The sequence below is a fragment of the Chelonoidis abingdonii genome, chromosome 6, assembly GCF_003597395.2.
Source record: "Chelonoidis abingdonii isolate Lonesome George chromosome 6, CheloAbing_2.0, whole genome shotgun sequence".
Lineage (NCBI taxonomy): Eukaryota > Metazoa > Chordata > Testudines > Testudinidae > Chelonoidis > Chelonoidis abingdonii.
Genome location: NC_133774.1, coordinates 44,547,018 through 44,571,461, shown reverse-complemented (window position 1 = coordinate 44,571,461; position 24,444 = coordinate 44,547,018). Strand labels below are relative to the sequence as shown.

General features: G+C 42.5%; 1 pseudogene; it reads right to left on the bottom strand.

The window, feature by feature from the left end:
- Positions 1-2,266: 2,266 nt before the first annotated feature.
- Positions 2,267-7,079, bottom strand: LOC116839325 (src substrate protein p85 pseudogene; annotated as a pseudogene).
- Between the last annotated feature and the right edge of the window lie 17,365 nt (positions 7,080-24,444).

Sequence of the window (24,444 nt, the reverse complement as noted above, 5' to 3'; positions counted from 1 at the left end):
AATCTGGTGACATGAAGTATAATTAAAAATGCAAACAAAATTGATATGATCCACAGTAGAAAGGATGTGGTAACATGTGGCAGATTATGGTACAACAGCAGCAGGAGCAAAGAAATTGCATATTTTTGATAAGTCCCCTGCAGACCTTACCCAGGCTTGGAACCTAGCCTATTAAGGGGCCCTTCTGCCCCTCAGTTAAGCAGCAGGATCAACTGAGAGAAGAACTTTGGTTTTGCACTCCATCGCTGCTGTGTGTGTGCTCTCAGCTCAGGGATCGGACCAGTGCTGAAGGCAGCACAGACTAAAGCAGTAGACTGAGCATCAGTCTCTCATGTTGCCAAAAGCATTTACCTCTCCAAAGGAATGGAGGAACAAGAAGTGTGCCACCAAACTGGCTGCTGCTACACAAAACTATATTCTTGAACCTTCCCTTAGCATGACCTTGGAATCCATGAATCTACATGCAATGTCAAAGCATCTTCCCCTGTGTGCCTGAGAGCACATATTTGGCACTGTTGTTCAGGGGTATGATCACACACATAACATCACTTTGCAACAACATTGCAAGTAATGTTACATCACTAATGTTACAAAGAAATAAAAGGTACAATGCAAACGTATACCTAACTTAACAAGCTAAGTGAATTCGTAGCAAAATGTCTCTCTCATCATATGATTTTGCAGTCTTACTAACTGGATGCCTTTCAGCCAGGACCCCTCACCCAGTCCAATGTTCCTTTCCTTGTCCTTCAAGCATCATGGATGCCGTGGCAGAGAGAAAGGGCAGAGAGATCTGAGGAGTTTGCTTCCCTTTCTTATAGCAATTCTCTTCTTTGAGAATTATCTCTAGCTGGGGTTCAGGCAACAGAAAGTCTGTGCATGGGAACCTCCAGCTATTCCATTGCCAAGATGTAAATTTCTCACTCACACACATCTTCCTGTCAAAGAATGGCTACTTAACCAGGCGATAGTCCGTTTGATTATGTTGACACCTGGCTGAGATGTTGGCTAGCCTTTTGTCTTTGGGGAACTGTTTGAAGCTATTTCCCCAGGCTTGGAACATGTCTTGTACAGTAGAATTTTATATCATGCAATGTTGCCAGGCATATCTTACTAAGACAATAATGTTCAGCAGATTCTGAGTTTTCAAATGATATCTCATTTGTACAAAATTTATTTGAGCCTTGTAAAAAGGGTAAACATAAAGATATAGACTATAAAAACATAGTGACATTCTCTGGTGATGCAGTGGTTTGTGGACCACTGCAATGTGGCTCCTACCATGGGATATGAAGTATGGAACACATCTACAAGTTAGGCGGGTACAGTAGACAGTAAGTTGTAGAGCCTTTGGAATTGGGGCAGATTGAGGAAATAGTCTCTTCTTTTATCCTTTTTGTTTCACTTTTGACTGTAGGAGGGAGGGGCACAGGTTGCAGGGGGGAAGAATTTAGAGGAGGCACTGAGTTCTTAAATAAAAGGGACTACCTTAGTGCCAAGTATAATAAGAATGTTATGCATCCTACGTAGCCCTACTCGCCCAGACCCTCAGTGCAGTTAGTGTTGGTAACAACAGATATCAGCTAACAGACAGTATTTAATACGTTTGCAATATGTAAGTTGCAGCCTGAAAGAAAGCATATACTTTGAAGGATTCTTTCACAGCTAAAGAAACATTTCATTGATTTCTAAATAGAAATCTCCATATCTTTGGAATAAATTACAGCAGCCAAATCTGCTTAGGCCAAACAATGGTTTTACTAAGACATTTTATTCAGTTAATTCACTATATCCAAGGGTTTAATAAGTATCAGAAGTCAAAGAAAGGAGACACCATCTCAGTATAAGTGAAAAATATTGCACTTGCTATTAACAGAAGAATATATGCAGCACTGGCAATAATGCTTTATGGGTGCATTAAATTAGTGAATGGTTGTTTAAATTAAAAAAATATTTTATCAACTGTATTTGATAAACCTCGTGTACTTTGTGGGCCACCCAATATTAAAGAACAAGTAGTTTTATTGGATTAATTTGGCATTGCCAGTCAACCATCTGAAACTAACTAAACTCCCAATGAACTTTCCCACTAGGTATTGGTTCTCAAGAAATTCTCCGGATGGATTCTTTCAGTGGTTAGTCTGGAAAATGGAGAGGTTAATTGCAGGATTATGTAAGCACCCCAACTTTTACAAACATTAGTTTCTGATAGATTTGGGGCACATAATTGGCAATACTGAAGGATGGTCTCCTCGATGTCATAAAACTATGCCTGGATATTAGTGTAATCTACAAATGATGAAAATAATGTATCGTAAAGGGCAATGGCTGTAATTCCCAGTTCATTTTCATATGCGTCATAAGTATTTTCTTCTGCTTGATAGAAGTCTCCTGCTCCTGCCACTTCATAGACTGTCTCTGGGTCATTTTCTGACTCCTGCTGACTGACTGCTTCTTGGTAGTCTGACTTCAGCTTTGTAGCTGGATTCCGGCTCATGTACAGTTGAATATATTATATTAGAATTCTTGTAGGTTGCCTCTGACTCATATGAAACTGCATCCTCATAAACTGGGCTTGAGGGCAGCTTCTCATCAGCTGGCTGTGGGGTGAGAGATGGAGGTGGAGTTTGTTTTTTGGCTTTAGCTTGTTCTTCTAGTTTCTTACTCGCCACCTCCTGTTCACATTTCTCCTGGGCCATTCTTTGCGCTCTCTGAACTTCTCGTTTCCCTCTGTCTTCCTGTTTTTTTCCTTAGATAGGTTTTAAAAATTAGCTCGGATGTTGCTTGTTTTATTATTCACAGTTTCTACTGGCTTGGTCTTCTGATAAGTTGATGACAGCTTCTCAATCTACTAGAATTCTTTGAGAGGATCAGCAAGCATGTGGACAAGGGGAATCTAGTGATTATAGTGTATCTAGATTTTCAGAAAGCCTTTGAGAAGATCTCTCACCAAAGGCTCTTAAGCAAAGTAAGCAGCCATGGGATAAGAGGGAAGGTTCTCGCATGGTTTGGTAATTGGTTAAAAGATAGGAAACAAAGGGTAGGAATAGGTGATCAGTTTTCAGAATGGAGAAACATAAATAGTGGTGTCCCTCAGGGGTCTGTACTGGGCCCAGTCCTATTCAACATATTCATAAATGATGTGGAAAAGGGGGTAAACAGTGAAGTTGCAAAATTTGCAGATGATACAAAACTACTCAAGATATTTAAGTCCCAGCCAGACTGCAAAGAACTACAAAAGGATCGCTCAAATCTGGCTGACAGGGCAACAAAAATGGTAGATGAAATGCAATGTTGATAAATGCAAAGTAATACACATTGGAAAACATAATCCCAAATATATATATAAATAAATAAAATGATGAGGTCTAAATTAGCTGTTGCCACTCAGGAAAGAGAGCTTGAAGTCAGTGTGGATAGTTCTCTGAAAACATCCATTCAATGTGCAGCGGCAGTCAAAAAAGCGAACAGAATATTGGGCATCATTAAGAAACGAATAGATAAGACTGAAAATATATTGCCTCTATATAAATCCATGATTCGCCTACATCTTGAATACTGCATGCAGACGTGGTCGCCCCATCTCAAAAAAGATCTGTTGGACTTGGAAAAGGTTCAGAAAAGTGCAACAAAAATGATTAGGGGTATGGAACAGCTACCGTATGCGGAGAAATTAATAAAACTGGGACTTTTCAGCTTGAAAAAGAGTCGACTAAGTGGGGATATGATAGAGGTCTATAAAATCATGACTGGTGCAAAGTAACTAAATAAGGAAGTGTTATTTACTCCTTCTCACAACACAAGAACTAGGGGCCACCAAATGAAATTAACAGGCAGCAGGTTTAAAACAAACAAAAGGAAGTTTTTTTCCCACACAATGCACAGTCAAGCTGTGGAACTCGTTGGCAGATGATGTTGTGAAGACTATAACAGGGTTCAAAAAAGAACTAGATAAATTCATAGAGGATATGTCCATCAATGACTATTAGCCAGGATGGGCAGGCATGGTATCTCTAGCCTCTGTTTGCCAGAAGCTGGGAATGGGCGACAAGGTATGGATCACGTGATAATTACCTGTTCTGTTTATTCCCTCTGGGGCACCTGGCATTGGCCACTATCGGAAGACAGGACACTGCTCTAGATAGGCCTTTGATCTGACCCAGTATTCCAATTCTTAGATTCTTATGCATGTAACTCAGTGGAAAATAGAGTGTTCAGTTGGTTCCTGACACAGAATCAGAAGTAGGGCTGGCTGGAAAACAACAATTAGTTTCTCAGGTTTTGAAATTTTGCACACAAAAAACAAGAGAATGAGACCCACCCTGAAATACTCAATGGCCCAGTGGTTGTGTCACTCATCTAGTAGACCCTCTCTCTACTCTGAACCTGGGTGTCCTACATTCCAGGTGAGTGCCCTAAGGCATCCTGCAGCTGAGAAACCTTCCAGATGAAATTTTCATTAAAGCCAATATGTTTTTGTGGAATATTTCTGTTCAGATGAGACTGCATTTTTCAATGGAAAGGAGTTGCCTTGATTTTTTTTTTTCAGCCAGCGCTAATCATATAATGATTCTGTAATGTATACCAGAAATAAAACTCACTGGGTTCCAGAAGAAAACCTGCTGCTTTACTCAAGTTGCATTTTATTTTTTGTGGTAGCAGGTGGAGTGAAGTTCTTCTTTGCCCCTGTGCACCTTCATATCTGTAGACTTCCACTAGAAATTTTTTCAACACTACTTACTTGGCCAGGATGCTTACTTACTATTATGTGATGCAGGGCATCCTCCCAGAAAACAAAGGACTGACACAAAGCCCATACTGAAGTCCAAAGAGCTTCCCTCCCCAATTCCATCTACCTATTTCATTTTTACAGGGTTTGGATCAGGCCCTATGAGCTTAATATGGTTTCTCACCTTTTTTTAAAAAACAGCCCCCTTTTACAATGTGTTACCAGATCAGAGGCCTTGAAGCTCCCATGGCAAAGCACAATGGATTGTCTTTCTATTTTCTCTCTGTTCCTTCTGTCTCTTTTTTGCTCCTGTGCTCCCTTTATTTCATGTTTCTGGCCCCTCCTGGTTTTTGCTCCCTCCTTTCCTGATGGCTCCACCTCCCTGCATCTGAACATGAGGTGAATCCACTGGTGGCTCTCAGAGGTCTGACCACTTGTGCTAATGTGGCTATGCTGAGTTCTGAGGGAGCAGAGAACATTCTAGAAAGACTTGGGCAGGAGGTTGCTGAGTGAGTCTGTATCTTTTAAAAAGAGACCAGTAAAAGACAGTGAGCACCTTTGAAGGGGCTGCCCCACTGCTCTGTATGTCTGGGAGGGACATAGCTAGGCTCAGACAGCTTTTCCTATACCCACTGTCCTTTCCTTTTGTCCTTTCCCATTCACCCCCCTCCTGTAAACTAACTTGATACCTATTGTCAATACCGGGGGGGGAGTGGACGGGGGGGGTCAGACCTCCCCTTCAAAACTCACTCACCAGGTTGAGAAATGCTGGATTACAGTTTGAGGCATCTTTAAACCCCTGTTCTTTATGTCCCACTGCAATTCAAAATATTGGGAATTTATATTATGTATGTCACTATTCTTCAGCACTTGTTACTAGACTAGAGAAGAGATCATAATTTACTCACTTTTCTGACATGCACAGACATTAGCAATGCTCTTTGAGCAAGAGACTATAATCCTGTACCACAGTGGCCATCCTTAACCCTCCTTTCCTCTTTGGTGTCTCCATTGTAGGGGCATGGCTGAGGGGAAAGGATGTTGCCAGAGAGCCCCTACACTCCAACTGGAGAGCTGGCCTGGCCTATGATTAACCCCAGGGGCCACCCCACTCCTCTGCTGCTCAGAGTGCACCTCTGCCACAGCAAAGGACATAACCCATAACCTTGTTCTCTTCTGTCTGACAGGCTTTTTCCTTCTTCCTCACATGCACTCTTATTTTTCCACCCAAAATGTTCTCATTCACATGTTTGTTACACAGCACAAGCATTTCAAAAGGAATAATTGTTACTATTCCTGATCTCCAAGAATCTTTTGTCTCCAAGAATCATGATCTTTTGTAACAATTAATTCTTGGTGCAAGTGCTAGATCAGAGAGGTTAGTCACATATCTAAGTTTGCTTCATTATAGCTCTGTATAAATACATGCTAGCTAGTACAGGGGCTTGTGGTTTGCAGAAAGTACACCACAAATAACAGGAAGCCTCAGAAAAATAATCTGGGCTAAGAGAATAAACAGTGGTGGTTCTTAGTTTGCTAATCTTCTGAATATTTCCATTTTTAGAGTGTTCTGACGTGTCTTTTAAAATGTAATCTGAAAATCTTCATATAATTGCGGCACTCAGTAGCTCCATTCCACTATATTTAAGATTAGGTCAATGTTTCCATAATATACCCAGTTTCTCAAGGAATTGTTATGATTAAAATCATAACATTTTCCCCTATACTAAAATCTAGCAAGACTTCAGTCTGATGTAAATATATATTTTTACCTCGATATCTTTAAAAATTAGTTTGGTCTTTTTAGTTTATATGGATGTGACCAAGTGATGGTTTTGTGTGTATAGGACATTGTAAGGTTCCTTGGATATCAGGCCCAGGGCATCCCCTTCAGTGACAGTGGGGAATCAGTGCTTGCACCAGGTGGGTTGATCAGGCTTTCTGGTTCACAATTAAGCCACTGGCCAAATGGTAGCTCAGGCCTCCTGGACGGGGGCAAAGCAAGTAAGCAAGTAAGCAGACAAGGGCTCAGACCTTCAAAGTAATGGCTGAGCAACCAAATAGTCTCTGGCTCATGCCTCCTGTCCGAAGGGTTGGTGCTTATCCAGCACGGAATACATGGCCAAGGATAGGGGGACCTAGGTCCACCCTGCTCCACTGGGTCTCAGCCCAAGACCCTAGAAGTGATGGGTGATCCCACCACAAGACTGGCGAGGAAGTGTCCCTTGTCTCACAGCAGCACAGCCGAGTCAATGTCTTGCTTTCCTGAGCTACTTCTTACTGGCATCTGCTGGGTCCTCATTTCTGTGCCAAGCAGCTCATTCTCCACTTCCTCTTGGGATGTCTCCATCTCCCAGGACAGCAGCTGGGCTTCTCTCCAGGACAGCTCAGGGAAACTGTCGCCTGCCACAGCTAGTCATAGGCTCCACTGAGGGTTCAGCTCCTTGGGAAAGACTTCTGGCTCCTTCCCTCGTTTGCCTCCAGCTGAGCTGAAGGACCCTGCTCTGACAAAGGGGGCAGGGTTAGCTGTGCCTAACAAGGTGAGTTAACCCCATCTGTCCTGGAATGAGGCCACTTTTCCTCATTACGGACATAGATTTGCTTCTTTAAGTGTCCTTTCTCAATGAAACATTGACAATCTCTATCAACAATACACTCAGTTTTTCTCTGTAGACCTTCACCAGCGAGCAATGACCTGGATCTTGAGTACAAGCTGATGGCCAAAGTGTTCCTCACATATCCAGTGACCCAGACAGAGCAACACTAGCCAGACTCAAACTCAAGCATAGAAGACTTATTGTTTGTCCCTTCCATCACATTCTTTATTCCCTTGGAAGCAAACAGTTCTGACAGAATCCAAGCAATTTTATCTGAAAAGTAGGCAGGAACTTCCTCACAGCAGGGGGTTCTTGAGTCAGTCCTAGAGCAGAGACAGCTTGAATTTCCCAAGCTTCTCACAACCCAGAACAAATCCACTGATCAAGATTTTGCAGATGCTAAGGCAAAAAACCATTTCCTTGCCTCCCTCACAGCCATAGCATACAATTTTTTAAAAATCTATATCCCAGTCCAAAAATCAAATTTACACCACCAGCACCATAGCAATGCACACTTATGCTTTTATTGCTGCGGATCATCTATAAACCATTGTGACCCATAAGACCAAAGCTAGTGAAGAGGGCACTTAGCTGTGACTTTATGCATGGTGGAGGAGGAAAGATAGTTATAATATCCCAACAAACCACCAATAAAATGGCCAGCCAGAAAAACAAATTGAATAAAATTCACAATTTCCGTTTTATCTGTGTGACACAATGCTGTACTTTCTGCAGCCATGTAACTGAGATGAGTGCTCCAGGAAGAGCAATATAGAAAGTGTGCGCCATACCAAACTTTTAGAGTATATTGTGCTCTTTAATACCAATTGATCTTATAAATCCCCTTCATCAGGTTAAAAGCTTTCCTCAGGCTGCCATGAGGCCACTTCTTTCAGTAAGAATATGCTGCACAACCTTAAACCTTCTTGTAATTCAAATATTTGAAAGCTAATGTCATTTTACTTGCTCTATAGCCCATCTCCTAGAAGTTTGTTTTACTTTTTCCAGTTGTGATTATTATGAGCAAATGCACAAATGGTACAATAAATCTGCATGCGGTGGCCAGCAGATTAAATATTAGTACACTAGTGCTCTGGAAATTTCATGCTTTATACTTAGGGCCCTATCCTGTCCTTAGTCAGAGAATTTTCACTTGGGGGCATGCTATCCTGTCCTTCAATGGGAACTTTGTCCAAATGAAGCTTGCAAGATCGAGGCCTTTAGATTTACATATATACTTAATTTTATGAAAATGAGTGGTTTAATGGAACTACTCATGTGTAAAGTTAAGCACGTGTCAATCTCTGTGGGATCAGGGCCTTGTTACCAGATTTGCCCATTACTTTGGGGTATGCTCATTTATTTGGGTTACTTTTTTGGGGAATGGGATTTTGTAATTCTATCGATGTACTGCTTGTGTCACTTGTGTGTTCATATGGAGCTTTACTTCTCCCTTCTACAGGTCCCCTCCCAATGGAGCTATTCTGCAGGACCTAGATTCCCTAGGGCTGGGTTTCTCCAGCCCCAGAACCGGATGAGCACATACCCACCCACACATTAACAGAGCAAGTCTGAGCAGACTAGGTCAATCAGCACTGTTAAGTTGACCCGTTATATGTCCCTGGACTTACTGGGCTGGATGAAGCAGCACTTTTAAGCTGACTCTCCTTATATGCCCCTGGGCTCCATGGACTGGGTCAAGCAGCACTTTTAAGCTGTTACCCTTATGTGTCCCAGATTCAGCACATCCCTGTCCCCACTCTCACATCACAATTGTACTGGCAGTAACCTACTTGATGAGCAAACCCCACAGCATTCTGGGCTCTGCAGGGATCTTTAGCTTAGGTAAAAGAAGTGTTGCTGTAGACTGAATGGGGGAAGCTAAAACCAGAAAAGAGTAAGGTCCAGCAAGAGAGAGAGAAGCAACCAACTTAACCATAAAAGTTATTTATTGAATACTAGTGATAACTACACAAGGAGCCTTCACCAACAATAACATACATTATTAAAGGTTAATACCGATGGTAGAAAGGAAAAGAGAGGGTGGGGTGTCACCCACTCCATGAGGCTTGAACTGGTCGGGGTTCCCAGGTGATGGTGGTAGCTGAGGGTCCTGAGGGCTGCAGACAGGCAGAGATCCCAGCATGATCAGCCAGGAGAAGATGGAGTTCCAGTGGAACTGATGCCTAGTTTGGATCTAAGCATCAGCACCCTGACTGGAGGGTGAGTATGGATTTTTGTAGAGAAAATACAATTGTTTAAGGGAGAACAATAGATTTGTTTATAGGTAAGGCTAATAACTCAAGGGGTTTTTTTAGACTAGACAAAAGGAGCTGATCACTCTTGGCTATGGGTGGTGTTTTCTTCCAGGGAGCTAACAGTGCAACTAGGTGGCTTTACTATTTGGATATCAGTTAAGGATTCATTACTAGAATTGGTCTGATAATTGCTGAGCTGGGTATGTGCAGACATAGGTTTATTAGCATCTGGAGCAGAGATTCCCATGGTGCTTCCCTGCTTTTTCTGGTCCCAGAATTCAGTGTGGTTTTCTGTTTTCCATTCTGTATGCAAATTGAGATGTTTTCCTGTCCCATCTTTTATGCAGATGAAGCTAGGAGAGTTGTTTCTGCTCTCCATTCTGTATGTTAATGGGGATGTCTTTATCCTGTCACCCTTGTCAGGAGGGGTCTACTTGTGTCTCCCAAAGCCGTTCACTGCTTTCGGCAAGTTTTTTCCTCTGATGGGTTTTGGTTTAAGCAGAGGCTGCGGGGGAGTGTCTTTCATGAGTCAGGCTGGATACTGCACCCTGGTTCCCCAAGAACACAGAGGTGTTTGGTATCAGCCTTATGGAGTAATTACAATACATGGGTTTCACAAGTGCAATGTGCCTATAGACTGCCTCAGAAGGTATGTCTACACAGCAATTAAACACCTGAGGCTGGACCGTGTCAGCTGACTCGGGCTCACAACTCTCTGGCCAAGGGGCTTTTTAATTGCAGTTCACACATTCAGGCTCGGGCTGGAGCCAGGGCTCTGGGACTTCATGACAGGGGAGGATCCCAGAGCTTGGGCTCCAGGCCAAGCCCAAATGTCAATACCATAATTAAACAGCCTCTTGGCTTGAACCCCGTGAGCCCAAGTCAGCTGACACAGGCCAGATGCAGGTTTCTAACTGCAGTGTAGGCATACCCTGAGTCACAATTCAGTCCCTGCTTCTCCCTTTCTCTACTGGGAAAATAAGCTGCTTTAACCATTATCCTGGTGGAGGTTACTTCCACCTCCTGGCCAGCACAGCTGTCTTGGCTGAGGCACTGGAGATGGGAACAGAGCCATAACTTGACCACCTGGACAGAAAGGGAAGTAGTGGCCCAACAGCTGCTTTCCCTGGCCCTCCAATTGTGACTTGTGATGCACGTAACTTAGGCAGAGGAGTAAAAGAACACGTGATCCACTCTTACTCCCCTGCATGGGCATGTGGACCAGTTCACAATCAAACCCCAAATAAACACTATGCAATTGTCATAGAGATAGTATGTTACTGCAGACTCTTTGGCAATTATACATATAAAGCTACAGGTAATCAACTGCCTTTTCTTCTAACCTACAAATATTTATTTATTTTATGGTTACATTAAAAATAATTTGAATCATTACAGTGAATCATTGGCAAAATAATGCAACATGGGATTATGGCATTACAAAGTGTCTTGTAATGCATGTGCAACACAATCAAAGTGATTTTTACAAAGTTTCACCTACACCTGAAGGTTGCATGTGCAAATTTAACTGTAGCATTGCCTGATTTCTCAGTACTCAGCCATGTAACCTTAATGTTCTCACAACAGTTTTTTTCCGCGAAATTATGGTATAAATAGGATCAAAGACTATTAAACCACAAAAATAACAAGGAAGTAGGTTTGATATACTAACCCCTATGCTGTTTCTCATTGTTGTTGGAATCTCTTAAATTACCACAGGCGTGGAGTTTTTTTGTTTGGTTGGTTTAATGCCGGCCTTTGGGAAAAGAACTAATTAACCTCATGTCAAGAAATGTACTATTTTATATTGTGTCTGACGTTAATAGCTGTGTGGATGCCAAAGGAACTTTGTATTCAAGTTAATATGTGGTTTTATTATTGTTGCTCAAGCCATGTCAAGATATATTTGGTCTACCTACACAGCACAATAAAATTTACATTTCTATAGCTTCTTCCATACATAGTATCGTCACATGCTGTATCAAAGAACGAACACCTTCTAGGACACAGTAACCTTTATAGAAACACAGAAAGAAAACAACATACAGAGACAAACCAGGGGAACATAAAACAAAAGCTAAAACTTACTAGTAATGCAATACGCTCCAGTTCAGGGCAACTACACCCATATTCCCCCTCAGTGGGCCAGCCTGGGCACCAGCTCTAGGCTCCCAGCTCCACAGCTGTTGCCACTCTTGGGTCAAGATCACATCTTTGTCTCTCTCCCTTCTGACTGGGGTATTTCCAGGCTGCACAGTCCCCTGACTACATTGTGTTAGCCCAGAAAAACACTGTCTGCCTAAACAGACCTGTTTCACTTCTCTCCTTAGAGATGGTACACAGTGTAATTGACAAGGTTATAAGTTACCACACAGCATTTTTTTTTTTTACTATCTATATTTTATTCCAAATACAACAAATATACCAAAACACCAGATTCATCATAATACACAAAGTAAAGAAAGAGGCTTAAGATAAAGGGAGGTGAAGCAACATATCTATCTTCAGGGTCTACATTAATCATAAATCTAAAAGTCAGCCCAAACTGCTTTGAATTTTTGGGGCATTCCCTTTCTGTGGAATGCTAGTCATTCTGTAGCTGTGAAGTTGGCCATATTACTCATCCAGGCATCAATATCTGGTGGGAATCAACTTTTCCATTTTTGAAGGATTAAAATTTTTAGCGACCAAAGCTGCACATTGGAACCATGCCACCTTGTTACCAGACAATCTCCACCTATCAAGGGGAAGGCTGCAATTTAGCAACCAATATCAAAATGGTCCTTTCACCCACCTCGTACCAGAAATTCTTGATACAGGGGCACTCCCAAACCATATGAGCTAATGTAAGGAAGTTACATTTTCAACAGCAGATAGCATTTATGAGGCTCATTAACATAAGCCTATGTGGGACCAGTATATTCAAAAAAAGGGTCTTTTGGTGAATGTGATGGAGTGTTCACCCCCCAAGATAGAGCAGGTTAAATTAGATTAATTAACCTGACAGACTGCATCTGGGGGACGTCCAGGGATTGAAAGGCTGAAGGAGCAGAAGAGTTGATAAAAAGCCAGGAAGTTGGCAGCAGAAAAGGACTTCAAGAGTAGTCTGCAGTCACTTCCTGGGAGAAGTAAAGCATACGTGGGGCTATGGATTTAGGCATTCTGCAATTATTCCCTGGGAGGAAGGAGTTTGGGCTGGTAAATCCAGAAAAGGGGGAGCCAGAAAATGTAGGAAGGAGTCCAGGGAAAGAGAAACAGGGTCTGAGAGAAAGCAAACTACAGGTGATTGACATAGGGTCCGTGGACTGGGACCCAGAGTAGAGGGCAGGCCAGGGTTCCCCTACCAGTCACTGGGGGAAGTGGCCCAGACTGGGCAATCGAACAGAAGACTGCCTGGGAGAGTCATCCAATAGAACTTTGATACCCCAAAAGGGGAGCGTTGTTAATTTTTTGGAGAATTGCTATTACTGCTGCTAGTGCTACTGTTCTTGGAGCTCCGGTGTTATCTGCAATAGCAGAGAGTTCAGCATGCTGATTCATCAGACTAAAGCATGATACTAGTACCCCCTATAGGTACACTAATACAAGTATGCCCACAACAATGGTACTAGTTCAATAAGGACACCAGGCTTCTGTCCCCTAGACTAGCACAAAGTTGCCCATTCTGTGACTTCTCCTTTTACACACTGATACAAACAACTTACATATTACACTCCAGATGTTGTCAGTTACCACCCTTATCCTTGTATCTGCTAGTTCAAACAAAATATATTTATCCATTATATTGTCATCCCCTCCTTATCTAATGAGGGGTTGTTGTGTTTAATCTCAGGGTGGAGTGTGCATGGCCATATCTAACATCCACAAAGATGCCTGGCTTAACAAAAGGAGATATGATCATTTTCCAAGCTGGGAAAACAAAATCCTCCCAGAGATAAGGGGAGCAGTAATTTGTTCAGAACCAGTTTAGGTATCTTATCTGCTTCCCAAGGGAACATTCTGAAAATATTATTGAATTTCTTAAAATAAATTTGAGGAATAGAAAAGAAAGACCCCTCAAGACATATAAAATTCTGGGAAGGACATTCATTTTCAGTATATTAATTTTACCCCACAAACTGAAGGTTAATGAACTCCATCTCCCCAAGTAGTTAGCCATTTGGGCAATTTTTTTAAAAAACGCCATAATAGAGGCTCAAATTAACTCTATACCCCATTTAAAAACAGTAAGAGGATCAAAACAAATGCCACCCTGGCTAAACAAGAGTAAAACAGGCAGTTAGAAGCAAAAAGGCATCCTTTAAGAATTAGAAGTTAAATCCTATGGAGGAAAATAGAAAGGAGCATAAATTCTGGCAAGTTAAGTGTAAAAGTATAATTAAGCAGGCTAAAAAAGAATTTGAAGAACAACTAGTAAAAAAACAAAAATGAACATTTTTTAAAATATATCAGAAGCAGGAAGCCTGCCAAGCAATCAGTGGGGTCACTGGATGATCAAGATGCTAATGGAACACTCAGAGAAGACAAAGTCATTGCAGAGACGCTAAATGAATTCTTTGCATTGGTCTTCACTACAGAGGATATGAGGGAGATGCCCACACTTAAGCCATTCTTTTTAGGTGACAAATGTAAGGAACTGTCCCAGATTGAGGTGTCGATGGAGGAGTTTTATGAACAAATCAATAAATTAAACAGTAATAAGTCACTAGGACCAGAAGGAACTCAAATATGAAATTACAGAACTACTAACTATGGTATGTAACCTATCACTTAAATCATTCTCTGTACAAGATGTCTGGAGTATAACTAATATAATACCAATTTTTTTTAAAGGCTCCAGAGGCAATCCCAGCAATTACAGGCCGATAATCCTAACTTCAGTACCAGGAAAATTGGTTGAAACTATAGTAAAAAACACAATTATCAGACACATAGATGAACATAGTTTGTTGGGGAAGAGTCAATGTGGCTTTTGTAAAGGGAAATCATGCCTCACTAATCTCTTAGAATTCTTTGAGTGAGTCAACAAACATGTGGACAAGGATGATCCAGTGGGCATAGTATACTTGGATTTTTAGAAAGCCTTTGACAACATCCCTCTCCAAAGGCTTTTAAGCAAAGAAAGCAGTTACGGGATAAGAGGGAAGGTCCGCTCACAAATCAGTAACTGGTTAAAAGATAGGAAACAAAGGGCAGGAATAAATGTTCAATTGTCAGAATGGAGAGGGATAAATAGTAGGTCCCCCAAGCATCTGTACTGGGACCAGTGCTGTTCAAAATATTCATAAATAGTATCATAGCCCATGTCATTTATATTCAAAAAATTATGAAAACATTTGGGATCATCCTTGTTTGGCCAGTAGAGACTGGCAAACATGATTATAGAATTGCCAGTTTCAGCTTTGAGGATTGAGGCACTAAAGCTGCCTCATTATGAGACTTTGTTCTCAGAATATTAACATTCAACTTTTTATGTATTAGTGTAGCAACACCACCTTGCCTTAGAATTAGGGCTGTGAAGCAATTAAATAAATTAATCATGCTTAATCGCATGATTAAAAAAATTAATCATGATTAATTGCACTGTTAATAATAGAATACCATTTATGTAAATATTTTGGATGTTTTCTACATTTTCAATATATTGATTTCAATTACAACAGAATACAAAGAGTACAGGGCTCACTTTAGATTTATCCTTTATTAGAAGTATTTGCACTATAAAATAACCAAAAGAAATAGTATTTTTCAATTCACTTAATACAAGGACTGTAGTAGAATTTCTTTATCATGAAAGCTGAACTTACAAATGTAGAATTATGTACAAAAAGCCCGCATTCAAAAATAAACAATATAAAATTTTAGAGCCTGCAAGTCCACTCAGTCCTACTTTTTGTTCAGCCTATCCTTCAGACAAACAAGTTTCTTTACATTTGCAAGAGATAATGCTGCCTGCTTTTTGTTTACAATGTCACCTGAAAGTGACAACAGGTGTTTGCATGGCACTATTGTAGCCGGCGTCGCAAGGTATTTACGTGCCAGTTGTGCTAAAGATTTATATGTCCTTTCATGCTTCAAACCCTATTCCAGAGGACATGTATCCATGCCGATGATGGATTCTGCTCAATAACAATCCAAAGCAGTACAGACTGACACATATTCATTTTCATCGTCCGAGTCAGATGCCAGCAGCAGAAGGTTGATTTTCTTTTTTGGTGGTTCGGTTCTGTAGTGTCCACATCAGGGTGTTGCTCTGTTAAGACTTCTGAAGGCATGCTCCACACCTTGTCCCACTCAGATTTTGGAGGACACTTCAGATTCTTAAACCTTGGGTCGAGTACTGTCATCTATCTTTAGAAATCTCACATTGGTACCTTCTTTGCGGTTTGAAAAATCTGCAGTGAAAGTGTTCTTAACATTAACAACGTGCTGAGTCATCATCCAAGACTGCTATAACATGAAATATATGACAGAATGCAGGTAAAACAGAGCAGGGGACAAACTATTCTCCCCCAAGGAGTTCAGTCACACATTTAATTAACACATAATTTTTTTAACGAGTGTCATCAGCATAGAAGCATGTCCTCTGCAATGGTGGCCAAAGCATGAAGAGGCATACGAAAATTTAGCATATCTGGCACTTTGCAATGCTGGCTACAAAAGTGCCATGCAAATGCCTGTTCTCACTTTCTGATGACATTGTAAATAAGAAGATGGCAGCATTATCACCTGTAAATGTAAAGTTTCAGAGTAGCAGCCGTGTTAGTCTGTATCTGCAAAAAGAACAGGAGTACTTGTGGCACCTTAGAGACTAACAAATTTAACTGAGCATGAGCTTTCGTAAGCTACAGCCCACTTCATCGGATGCATGCAGTGGAAAATACAGTAGGAAGATTATATACAAACACACACACACACACAGAACATGAAACAGTGTGTGTTACCATACACACTATAAGGAGAGTGATCAGTTAAGGTGAGCTATTATCAGCAGGAGAGAAAAAGAACTGTTGCCATTTTCCTTACCACTACAAACAGTTCTTTCACTTTCACGACAAAGAGATTTCACTACAATACTTGTCACACTTCTGACTAAGAAAGTCCTTTTCAACCTAAGTATATTTTCTTATAATCCAGCATATTAATCAGGTGTTAAACTATCACTACCAATTATCATTACATTGCCTAATGCACTTAACTGCTAAACGAGCTACAGCAGTCTCCTTATCCTGATCATTATAGCTCTAAAATTAAAACAAAGTGGGACTGCTGAATGGTGGTTGCGTCAGAAACCCAGAAGGCTATGAGTTCCTTCCTGATGAAAAGTGTATAACACTATTAGAGGCTAATCCTATTATTTTATATTTAATTAAGGAACTTTGAAAGCGAGGTGCCCATATAATTAAGATGTGCATAGGCTGAAAGTAGTTCTTGAAAAACAACTTTCGAAAGGTGGCAAAAAAAAAAAAAAGCCAAAAAATAACAGTTGAAGGCCTGTTCCTGCACAGCCTTACTCACATGAGCAGCTGAGTTTTTAAGGACTATTAGCATGAGTAAATGTTTGCAAACTTGAGCTCTTAGCTGGCACTAAGGAAACACCATCTATCATTAAATCAGTGTAACATCTAATTGCTCTGATGCTGGTTGCTTTATGTTACACTGAAAACTATGTGAAGGAAAAATACTTTTCTGCAGAAAATTTAGGGGGAGGAAATTGATCTGAATCTTCACGTGAAATATAAAGCAAACCTGAGTCTTTTTTTGAGATTTAAAAAAAGTTCCAGTTAACTTTATTTATCAACAGGTTACTGAGGCAAAAGCAATTTGTCTGCAGCTGTTTTTACTGCACAAAGTGACCTGATAGCTCCTTTTTTGAGCCTAAGGGACAGTGCTTGGAACACCACTTATTGTATCCAGTTCTGTGATTGTCTTGCATCCAGGACCCCTGATGGCAGTGATTTAACACTGTCACAGGCTGGCTGACTCTGGCAAGCTAGGTTCACCCTTACACATGACTTAGGCCAGGTCTACATTCAATAGTGAGGTTGACCCAGCTATGTTGCTCAGGGGTGTGAAAAAATCATACCCCAAGCAATGTCGTTAAGCCAACCTAAACCCTGGAGTAGACAGCACTAGGTTGACGGAAGAATTCTTCCATTGCCCTAGCTACTGCCTCTCTGAGTGGAGAATGAACTACAGCAATAGAAGAATCCCTGCCATTGCTGTAGTGAGTGTCTAAGCTGCAGTGCTGCAGCTGTGCTGCTGTAGCAGATCAACTACAGACAAGCCCTTAGCAGCTATCCCTCAGCCTGACTGATGGGCTGGCAACATAAGGCCTAATTAGTGACCCCAGCTGGGTGTAATGGGGCTTAAAGAGAAAAACTGACCCCCATCAGTGGTAGTGAAGCAGGGAGAGCTCTACTTAAGTGGGGTTGGAAACTCAGTGCAGGAGGAAGAAAGAATATGGAGTGAGGAACCAGGGGATTTCTCCTCTAGGAAGAGCCTAAGGATGTCAGGCTGTGTCATCCACAGGAAGCAGGGTAGGCTCCTGTGGAGGAGTCGTGAGATAGGGCCTACAAGGAGCAAGGAGAGCCTTAGAGGAGGGAGTCTCTGGTGAAGGGAAGCAGTGAGAGAAACAGTGCCAGGAAGAAGTGGATCAAGAGACTCTCTACTGGAACAAAGAGAAAGGGCCAGGAAGAAGAGGATTCCGCTGAGCCCATGAGGGGCAGAAGAACTATAAGTATGGACAATGTTTGCGAACTTTAAGTTGGACCTTCACTTCCCCAGAAAAGGCATAAACTGTTACGTGACTTGGCTGGAGGGCTGAGCCACAGAAGACCCAGAGAGGGAGTTGAGAGATAGGGTGACCAGATGTCCCGATTTTATAGGGACAGTCCCAATTTGGGGGGCTTTTTCTTATATAGGAACCTATTACCCCTCAACCCCATCCCGATTTTTCACACTTGCCCTCTGGTCACCCTACTGGGAGAAGATGTTGACTAGAACTGGCCATTGCAGGGCAAGGAAGTGGCCACCAGGGGGTGCAAGGGGCAACATCCCCTCAATGCAGTGTCCAAACATGCAGAGGTGGCCTAGAGGCGAGGTGCATACGTACAAGGACCTTTCAGCATACCAATATTATTATAGCTGAGTAGCAGAGGTTGAGAGTTGCTTACTGTTTGAAAGATGACTCTTCTAAGCACATAACTATTCTAAAATCCACATTGTCTTTAAATTTGCTCTACCTCATGGGAGCATGGGGTAGGATTAACAGTCCACATTTGGGGTAATTTGAGCAAGTGGTACCTTAGATACAGTCTCCCCCCTCCCTCAAAAAACCCAAAAACATAAGTTTTCAAAATTATTTGTTTTTTTTTCTTTTTTTCCCTTATCATCACTCCTGGGGCAACTCTCATCGAATCTTCCCCAAACTGATATCAGTCCTCAAGATTTCTATCAGCAAATGCATGGCTCTCACTGCCCCTTTGGGTAGGCAATGCTGAAAAAGCTATTGAGAGTAAACCTTGCTGATCAAACATGGGCTGGCCCACACTGACAAAGCCAAGAGAGTGAAATGTACATATGTAGCAAGACAAGAATTCTGTTGCAAGCCAGAGGGTTGGCAGGCAGTCTGTTGTCACAGTAACCAGGACATTAAACCTGAGCAGCATTCAGGCATTATGAGTTCATGCCCTACTCTTGGCAGTTTTCAGCAAATGTGTGTTTGTGAACACTCCTTGATCTGTGTGCGTTCTGCAGTAGGATTCTTTTGGAAGCTTTGCTCTGAGATCAGAATTTCTGGATTTAGTGTGATATTTTGAAGTGCTCTAAAATCCATACTGAGACTGATTTTACTTTAGCAGTATTGTCAAGAAAATTAGCATTCACTAAATAAAGAGAAGATGAAAGATTCTAGTAAGCAGTAACGATAATGTAATCACGACTCATGGTCTTCACATTCTCTAAACAATGGAACTCAATGTGTTCACAAGAAAACAAATCATTGAGTCATTTGGTCATGGGGTTCCTGTAAGCCATACTTACAGGACTCTGTCTTGGAAAGCAGTGACTCTGAAAAAGATTTGGGAACCACAGTGGCTTAGCTGAACATGAGTTCCCAGTGCAATACTATAGACAAAGGGGTTAGTGCAATCCTGGGATGCCTAACAAGTATATCTCAGCTAGAAGTAGTAGTTATTTTACCTCTATTTGCCAACACCCCACCTGCACACCTACCTTTATAAGTGCAAAGGATTGTCCAGACACTGTTTTTTGAAAACCCAGTTTGATAGATAGAGCTTTGACCATGAACTGCATTTCCAAAAATGTACTTTTTCCACTACTCTTTGATTAATAAGGGATCATCCTCAAAAGAGACCTTTGGTCCCTGGGAGCTTGGAAGCACTAAAAGAGCAGAACAATGGAGGGGGGATTGTTGGGCACCTTCACCTCCAGTGACATTCTTTGGAAGGGAAAGAAAGTGGAGTCATCTGTGCTGACCCCTACTCCCACTCCACTACTTTACAAATTCATCTTATTGACCAACTAATCCCCCCTGAGACTGCTCCACTAGGTCACTCCTTCCCTCCACTGCTCCTTGAATGAGGGAAGGAACCCAGACGGGGCATCTCCAGGCATCAGCGCACCAAGCGCATGCCTGGGGCGGCAAGCCACGGGGGGCAGCCTGCCGGTTGCCGTGAGGGTGGCAGTCAGGCTGCCTTTGGAGGCATGCCTGCAGGAGGTCCGCCAGTCCCGCAGCTTCAGTGGTAATTCGGCGGTGGGTACTCCGAAGGCAAAGGACCGGCAGACCTCCCGCAGGTATGCCACTGAAAGCCACCTGACTGCTGTGCTTGGGGCGGCAAAATACGTAGAGCTGCCCCTGAACCCAGAGATTTCCACCTTCCCCATGCTCCCTCCAATGGGGAAGGGACATCAGGACTACCTCTTCCCACCCTCATCCCTGGTGCTGCTGCTGCTGCATCTAGGCTAAAAGGGGCAGTCAGAGCAGTGCAGGAGACTGTGGGGAAGAAAAGAGGGGTTCAGAGCAGTGCAATGGGGCTATAGGGAGGAGCTTCCTTTCCAGCCCCCACATATGGCCATCAGTTAGACCCTGACTATGTGAACAAGAATCAGCCAGCTAAGCATATGAGAGAGAAAATTCTCAGTATCACTTCAGAGGACTGACCCAACTTGTCCTGGGTCCCAACTCCAGATGTGGCCATCCGTGATACTTCACACAAACACAGTACAATGCAGAAAAAAATTTCCTTCCTGAACCCTGCAGGTGAGTTCATAGAATCATAGAATCAAAAGGTTGGAAGGGACCTCATGAGGTCATCTAGTCCAACCCCCTGCTAAAGGCAGGACCATTTTCCCTAAATAATCCCAGCCAGGGTGCGGTCTAGCCAGACTTTAAATAGCCCTAAAGATGGAGATTCTACCACCTCCCTAGGTAACCCATTCCAATACTTCACCACTCTCCTAGTCAGAAAGTTTTTTCTAATGATCCCAGCCCTCGACGTCCGCGAAACTGCACACTTCAACCATGCACTTGTTCGTCCTCCGTCACCGAACTGAGAATACAGCTAGCTCCCTCCTCTGGAGCATCGCTGTGCAAGTAGTTTGAAGGTTGCTATCAAATCCTCCCCTTAAGTGCTTCCTCTTTGCAGGCTAATATAGCCCAGTTCCTCAGGTGCTCTCTTCATAAGTCAGTGCTCCAGAATCCTCTAATCATTTTTGTTGCCCGCCACCAAAATGGTTCCACGTCCGTTTTGAGTGTGGCCCAAACTGGACACAAACCAGATGCGGCCTCAACCTAGAGCCGAAATAGAGGGGAATAATCACATACCCTCGATATCTGGAGAACACTCCTTACTAATTACAGCAGTATGCCTATTAGCCTTTTGGTACAAGAGCACACTGTATGGCTCAAGATGTTCAACTTCGTCTACCGTAACGCCCAAGATCCTTCTCTTCACGTCCTCTAACTATAGGCCAAACAGGCCCCAGCCTGGAGCAGTGGCATGGGTTTTTCTGCCATAGTGCAGGACTTTGCCACTTGCCTTGTTGAACTTCATGAGGTTCTTGGTGGCACTTCTCCCCAATTTCTAAAGTCCCCTGATTCCCTATTTCCCCTCCGGCCCCTCGCAGGTGTCCACACACTTCCCAACTTGGTGGGTCATGCTCAATTACTTAATGCAAGCTATCCCATCAAAAGATCATGAATGAAGACATGAATAGAAACGGGCCGCTAAGAAGACAGACCCCTTGGGGCACAGACCACACTTGTTGAACGGTTGCCAACTAGAGAGTGTGCCATTGGATACCTACCGCGCGAGCCGTGTTGATTCAACCAGTTTTCTATCCACGTTCACAGTCCATCCTCAACCCTATCACTGCCTTAGTTTGCTGGATAATGATGCTTGCTGGGAAACCAGTGTCAAAAGCCTTAACTAAAGTCAGGTATACAAACAATCAAAATGTTGCCCCCATGGCCATCAAGTCGTAATCTCATCATAGAAAGCAATCAGGTTGGTGCAGGCATGATTTACCCTTTGGAATCCATGCTGACTGCTTCTGATCAATTGTTTTTCTCTAAGTGTTTCGGATGGATTCCTATCAGCCCTGCTCCATTTGATTTTCTTCAAGGGATGAGGTGAGACTGATTGGTCTGTAGTATCCCTGGGATCTTCCTTTTCCTTTCTTAAAGATATGGGCTACTATAATTGCTTCTCAGGTCTCTCGGGACCCTCTCCTGTCTCGCCGGAATGAATTCAAGATAATACGGATCAAACGGACTCTCGCAATCACATCAGCTGAACTCCCGCAGCACCCTTGGATGGAGTCGTCCCGGTCCCATAGACTGGTGTGCAACCTCTAACTAGTCTTTTAAAGTAGTCCGTAAACATGACACCTGGACCCCCTATCACAGTGGGCTGCTCTCCCCTTCCTCTCTGCGTTCCCAGTGTAGTAGTCGGGAGTTGATCCTGCCCTGTAACGAGACTGAATGAAGAAGGAATGAGTACTTCAGTCCTTTTCCATATCTCCACAGCACTAGAGATACCGCTTCATTGATGTAAGGACTACCACCATCCAAGTCCAGCTCTTCTTGTTGCTTACTACTTGGTAAAACCCTTCCTATATCCTTCACATCCCTTGCTAGTTCAATCAAATTGCACCTTGGCTTTCTGAATTCTATCCCTGCAGGCCCGAGCAATAAATCTTATATGCCTCCCCAGCTCACGCCAAGCTTCATTTTGTAAGCTTCTTCTTTTGCTTCAAGCTCACCACTCGAGTTCCCTGCCTAAGCCATGCTCGGGCACTTTCTACGCTTGCTGTTCTTTCTGCACATCGGTATAGCTATTTTCCGTCTCTTAGCAGGTTTCTATAAAACAGCCAGCTCTCCGGACACCATCCCCCTTCAAGTTCAGCTACCCAGGGAATCCTGCCCATCATCTTCTCTAAGGGAGTGAATCCGTTTTCTGAAAGTCCAGGGTTTGTGCGTTGCTGCTCCGCTCCTTCCTCTTTGACCAGGGTTCTGAACTCTACCATGTCATGATCACTGATGATGAGTTGATGAAGCCCTGAAGGGTCTCCCCACTGCTACCACCAGGTTGCTGAGCCCTGTCCCCCACCATCTCCACAAGCAACACTGGCATACAATTGCACTCATAAATTTGTCAAGATGTCTTTTAAAATTAATTAAGTTGTTTGTCCCCACTGCTCTTACTGGGAGGCTGTTCTACAGCTTCACTCCTCTAACAGTTAGAATCTTCTTTCTAGTTACCAGACTGAATTTGTACATGGTCATATTATATCCATTTGTTCTTGTGCCATTGTTGCCCTTCGACTTAAATAGCTGTTCACCCACCCTGATGTTTATTCCCCTGATATATTTACAGAGAGCAATCATAGCCTTCATTTTGCTAGGCTAAACAAGCCACGCTCTTCCAGTCTCCTCTCATAAGATAGGCTCTCCATTTCCCTGATAATCCTTGGAGCTCTCCTCTGCATTTGTTCCAGTTTGAATTAATCTTTCAAGAACATGGGTGACCGGAATTGTGCACAGCATTCCAAGTAACTTACCAGTGGCTGTACAGTGGTATCAACGCTTCTCTCTCTCTACTGGAAATATCTTGCCTGAAACATCCTAGGATCACAATTTCCTTTTTTGCAGCCACATCTCATTGGTGGCTCATCATCATCAACCTGTGATTGACCCACATACTCAGGTCTCTCTTTCTTCCTCTGTCGCTTTCAACTAATGAGCCCCCAGCTTATAGCAGAAATTCTTATTTTCAGATCTTACATGCATGACCTTGTACTCTTACTATTTAAATTTCATCCCATTTCTGTTATTCCAGACTTCAGATGTTCCTGTGTAATATTCCAATCCTCCTCTGTGTTAACAATGCCTCCCACTTTTGCAGAATCAGCAAATTTCATCAGCACCCTCCTACTTCTTGTGCCAATGTAACTAATAAAAATATTAAAATCTGTACAGTAGGGAACAGTCCTGCATTTGCAAAAAGCTGGACTAGTTGGCTTGACAGGTCTTTTCCATTCGTAACATTTTTAATTAATGCAACACCTAACATTTATAGCATTCTTTAAAGAAGAAGGAACATTGGACTGACTTTAACTTGCACCACTGATATTAAAAATGGGAAGTGAGTTTGCATCTTCTCAGTGTGGCCTCTAATAAACCAAACCTCATGGATAAATGAGAGCAAAAACAGAACATAGCCCTTTGAATTGGAGATACTAGATAAATTCAAAAAGGGAGAGCAGTTCAAAAAAAATAGAGATGCTGATTCAGTGAAAGGAAAGCAGAAAAGCTGAATATATGAGCCTGCCAAAG